The sequence below is a fragment of the Lagenorhynchus albirostris genome, chromosome 12 (genome assembly GCF_949774975.1).
Source record: "Lagenorhynchus albirostris chromosome 12, mLagAlb1.1, whole genome shotgun sequence".
Lineage (NCBI taxonomy): Eukaryota > Metazoa > Chordata > Mammalia > Artiodactyla > Delphinidae > Lagenorhynchus > Lagenorhynchus albirostris.
Genome location: NC_083106.1, coordinates 18,504,642 through 18,510,797, shown reverse-complemented (window position 1 = coordinate 18,510,797; position 6,156 = coordinate 18,504,642).

The window sequence follows — 6,156 nt, the reverse complement described above, 5'->3', positions numbered from 1 at the left end:
AAAAAGTTCATTTTGAGAAATCTTCAAATCTTCTTAAGATAAAATTAAAAAAAAAAGATGTTAATTTTGCTCCATGTAGAATTGAGATGACAAAAACTCCAAAATCATGTACAATGACATCTTTGATAGATAATCTTGAAGCCAGATATAATAAAGAATTTAAATAATAATAAGAAAAATAAGTCTTAGAGAAAAACCAAGTGTTCAAAACATGTTTTTTCCATTAATCAAATTTCAAAACAAAAGACTTGGCTAGAATGTTGTAATGAGGCAATTTTCTAGTTTTGAGTGTGTAGAAACTAAGAATTTAAATAACAATGTCATTGAAAAGAGTGCTGTGGTCTTCCAACCATTTTCAATAATTGAAGAGGAGAATTTTTTAGATTTTCACAAATTATGAATTGTAGTAAAAATTCCTTTTAGAAGACATTAGTGTAAAAGCTTTTTTTCCTGAATTACATTCTGGTGTGCAAAAACCAAATTTTTTTTTAATGTTAGTGGTATTAAGTGTTCTCCTGAATCTTATTCTGAAAGTATCTTATTTCATGATATAGCATCAATGAAATATCATCACCACCATAAGTCAAGTCTTCAAGTCCAGAAATTGTGGGGGAAATAAATGCATATTTTAGTTTTTGTTTGAAAGGAAAAAAAGCAACATCACCATCATCGGTAACCTATACTGGAAGAGCAGACCAAAAAAGAAAAAAGAAAGTTCAGTTTGTTTAGTTGAAGTGAACATCAATTTTGTATGACGGATTACATATAGTAGAGTAGACAGTAACTATCTAGCTGCTGGTGATACTGACAAACTATTTCTCTGCATTATAATGTTAAACTTCTAAAATTTGATTACTAAAACATTTTTAATAATAAAATTGTGACCATTAAATTTTTGATGCAATTTTATATTTAATTCTACATACCAACATTTCCTTCTGTGATGATAAAGACTTGGGTTATTCAATATTCTGCTGAAGTAAGTATACTGTATACCTTGAAATTTTTTTAAAAAATGATATTAGCATGAGAATAGCCAGATAGATCACAGGGTTAGAAAGTCCGAAACTGGGTCTAAAAGCATTTGGAAATGTAGTATATGAAGGGATGTTATTTCATATCAGCAAAGAAAATTTGATTATTGATAAAATGTGTTGAGATAACTGAGTGGTCATTTAGGGGAAAATGTTGGCTCCCTAGCTCTAATTTTTTATCCAAATTAATTTCAGATAGATTAATAATTTAAATGAAAAAAATTACTAAGATAAAACATGAGATTTTTTTAAAGTCTTGAAATTGGGGAAGTCTTTTTAAGTATGACTCAAAATCTGATACTTTCAACCACACAAAAATAAATAAATACATTGCCAAAACTCATCATAAATAAACTCAAAAGATGATCCTGGAAAAGTATTTTATGTTATAGTTAAACTGCTATTATCCTTGATTTTTAAAGAACTCCTCCTACAAGTCAAAAAGACCAGAAAGGGAGCAATGAATAAGCAGAAACAACTAATTGAAGAGGAAATACAAATGACCATTAAACAGATGAAACGATGCTGAAACACACTCACAAAGATGCAAATCCAAAACTACACTAAGATACCATTTTTCATCTATTAGATTGGCCAAAGAAATATTTACTAAAATTACTAGGGTGTGACAAAACAGCGTCTCATATTGCTGAAGAGAATGAAAGGTGGCAAAATGTATATAAAGGACAAATGGACAATACCTATCAAAATTACAAATGCCATTTTACGTTGAATTTCCCATAGCCATTTATCCTACAGATATTCTTGGAAATTTGTAAGTTTAGTTCATGTTGCAAGGATATTCATTGCAGCAATGTTAATAAAAGCAAAAAACTGGAAATCGTGGATTAGAAAAAGAATGCTGTGGTGGTATTTCTTTCACAATCAGATAAAAACATTGATATACAAAAGGTATGAATCCTTTACATGGGAACATAACAATTTCATAAGTTATTCAAAAGTACTTTGAAAATTAAGTGCTAAAGCAACTCCAGTCTATTCTGAATGGTAGAAATGAAACCTTTCTTAGGCACTGTACGCCCTTGATTTAGCAGTGAGGGATCAGTTATTGTCGTGGTGGTGGTTATGTGCCAGCTCTTAACTCTGGCTCTTAAGGCTCTGTGGAAGCAGAAGATAAAAGCTAAGGCAGAGTTTGAAACTTCGTGGTTTAGTATTGAAGGCAAACCTCTTGGCAAAGACTGGGCTATTTTGTGGCTCCAGGACTTTAAGGAAATCTCTGTCCAGTCATTAGCTAACTACTAATCTAATGGAATAGATATTTCCGCGGTCACACATGACAAAAGATACATACTTTCCAAAATTAGTTCAGAAAAATCATTAAACAACAACGACAATAATCAGCAACATCAACAAACCTAGCTGGGGGACTGGAAGGGAGAGAAATTGATTTCCAGAGTTTCCCCATTATAAGATTCACAGTGCTCAGTTTTCAACGAAAAAATTACAATGCATGCAAAGAAACAAAAAAAGTATCTCGGAGAAAACTCAGACATTGGACTATCTAAACGAAACCTCTAAATTAGCTATTTTAAACATGTTCAAAGAGCTGAAGGAAACCATGAATAAAGAACTAAAGGAAAGGATGAGACTGGTGGCTCATGAAATAGAGAATATAAATAAAGAAGTTACAAAAAGGAACCAAATAGAAATTCTGGAATTGAAAAGTACAATAAGTGATATGAAAAATTCATTAGAAGGTCTCAACAGCAGGTCAGATTTGAGCAAGCAGAAGAAAGAATCAGTGAACTTCACAATTGAAATTACCAAGTCCCAGAAAAAGAAAGAAAAAAGAATGAAGAAAAGTGAACAGAACCTCAGAGACCTGTGGAACATCATAAAATGTACTGACAATCATAAGAGAGGTCCCAGAAGGAGACTAGACAGAAAAGGGCAAAAAAGAATATTTGAAGAAATAATGGTCTAAAATTCCCAAATTTGTTGACAAACATTTATCTGTAGAGCTCAATGAACTCTAAGTAGAATAAACTCAAACTCCCTACCTAGACACATCATAATCAAACTGTCCAAAGCCAAAAACAAAGAGAATCTTGAAAGCAGCAAGAGAGAAATGATACATCATGTGTAAGAGATGCTCAATAAGATAAACAGTGGTTTCTTATTAGCAACTATGGAGACCAGAAGGCAATGGGATGACATGTTCAAACTTTCAACTAAGAAATCTATATCTGACCAAACTATCCTTTGAAAATGAAGGTGACATTTACACATTCCCAGATCAACAAAAACTATGAGAGTTTGTCACTAGCAGACCTCTCCTAGAACAACTGCTAAAGTTATGTTTGTTGGAGTCATTCAGGCTGAAATAAAAAGACATTACACAGTAATTCAAATCCACATGAAGAAATAAAGAACACCGATAGAGATAACTAACTACCTAGGTAAATATAAAATGTGTTTTGTTTGTAATTCATTTTTTCTACCTGACTTAAAGGACAATTGCATAAATCAGTAATTATAAATCTGTGATAACAGGCACACAATGGATAAAGATGTGATTTCTGATAACAGCATGAAGGTGGAGGATGGAGATACACAGGAACAATGTTTTTATATATTATTGAAATTAAGTTGACATTGTTCTAAACTAAAGGAGAAATACAAAATCTTACTACAAGAGACTGATTTAGTAATCAAACAAATGCCAAAAAAGAAAAGTGTAGGACCAGAGGGCTTTACTGATAAATTCTACCAAGTACATAAAGAAGAATTAATGCCTACCTTTCACTAACTCTTTCAAAAAACAGAAAGAGGGGACTTCCCTGGCGGTCCAGTGTTTAGACCTGTCGGTCCAGGGTTAAGACTCTGCGCTCCCAATGCAGGGGGCTCGGGTTCAATTCCTGGTCAGGGAACTAAGATCCTTCATGATGCACAGTACAGCCAAAAAAAAAAAAAAAAAAAAAAAGGCATACACGTCTCAGCCAATAAATAAATAAATAAAACATCATGATATTAAAAAAAAAAAGAGAAAGACGGAACACTTCCTAACTCATTCTATGAGGCCAGTATTACCCCAATGCCAAAGGCAGGAAAAAGCATCACAGGAAATGAAAACTACAGACCAATATCCCTTGTGCGTATAGATGCAAAAATCTTCAAAAAATTCTAGCAAACTAATTCCAGCAGCATTAAAAATAATTATATACCATTACAAGTGGAATTTTTCTCAGGAATGCAAGATTGGTCCAACCTGCAAAAATAATCAAAGTAACATCATATTAATAGAATAAAGGAAAGAAAACACATGACCATTTCAATATATGCAGAAAAAGCATATGACAAAATCCAATACTATTTCTTGATGAAAACACACAACAAACTAGGAATAGAAGGGAACTTTCTCAACATGATGAAAGCCAACTATTGAAAACCCACAGCAAACATCATGATTAATGATGAAAAACTAAAAGCTTTCAGGAACAATATAAGTATGTCTGCTTTTGCCACTTCATTCAACATTGTACTGGAGGTTCTAGCCAGGGAAATTAGTCAAAAAAAAAAAAAAAGAATTAAAAGACATCTAGATTGGAAAGTAAGAGATAAAATTATCTCTATTTGGAGAAAACATGATATTATATACAGAAAACCCTAAAGAATTCACTAAAACAATAGTAGCTTTAGTTTTAAATAAACTAGCTCTGCAAAGTGTCAGTGTTCAAGATCAGTGTCCAATATACAAAAATTAGTTATATTTCTATACCACAGCAATGAGCAATCTGAAAATGAAATTAACAAAGCAGTTCCCTTCACAATACATCAAAAAGAATAAAATACTTAGGAATAAATTTAATCAAGGAAATATAAGATTTGTACACTAAAAACCACAAAATATTATTTTAAAAAATGAAAGATCTAAATAAATAGACATCCTGTGTTCATGGACTGAAAGACTTAATATTGTTAAAATGACAGTAACCCCCCAAAATTATCTACGGATTAAATGCAAGCCCTGTGAAATGTCCAATTGCCTTTTTTGCAGAAAAGGATAAGCTGATCCTAAAATTCATATGGAAGTACAAGAGACATCTGATCCTAAAATTCATATGGAAATGCAAAAGACATCAAATAGCCAAAACAATCTTGAAGGAGAAAAAAGTGGGAGGGCTTACACCTTCTGATTTCAAAACTCACTCCACAGCTACAGCAATCAAGACAGTCATAGGGTCAGTACAGAGTCATAGAGTAGGTGCTGTGTCATATAATAAGTTCCCCTACACTACACACATAACAGTTTGGTGGACTTTTTAAAATTGAATTTCCCAATAAGAGGTAAATGTTAATGAAAGGGAAGACACTAAATCTTTAATTTAGATTTATCATTTATAACTTTGTTTATTGAGTTTGCTCATACATGAGCATACCTGCTCTGACACTTGAACTGCTCATCTTTGTGAAAAAGAAAAGGAAATTATGTTTGTGCAATTTGCAGAGCTCAGTATTAAGCTGCAAGTATGACATTGTAGCTTCTCTCTGTTGCTATGGGCAAGTTACTTGAATGACTTCAACAGATTCTTAAACTGAACAGAAATTGCTTCCCACTCAGTTATAATTTTACCATGCAGAGGCTAGAAATTGGGAATAAATAATGAAGGAGGTCATCCAGGTTCACATTTAATGCTCTGTGTGGGATGTAGCTGTTGGAGAGGGGAAACATAGTGGTAGAGAGATCTTTCTTTACGATCTGAAAGAAATTCTGGCAGCTCTGACTTTACTTTCATGAAAGTAAATGGGAAAGGAAAACCTGTATGAAGGAACAAATACGGTTGCTAAAATTGTGCTTTTAAGGTTGTACCTTACAGCAAGAAGTAAACAATCTCCAATTTTAAAAAAAGCATAGAATGTGGACTATAGGTTGATTAGGAATGTGGCATTATTTGCCATATAATATTATTGAGATAAAGATTGAAGAAATGGAAGGCATGAGAAATGTTCTTCCTCAAAACACCGTTTATGTAATCCATAGCTTGATTTATTGACAAGAGGTTTGGTGGATTAAAGATGGCCACCATTTCTTTGTAATGCTTCCCTTTGAGAAGTAGAGTTTATTTTCCCTCATCCTGAGTCTAGTCTCATCCTGTGACTG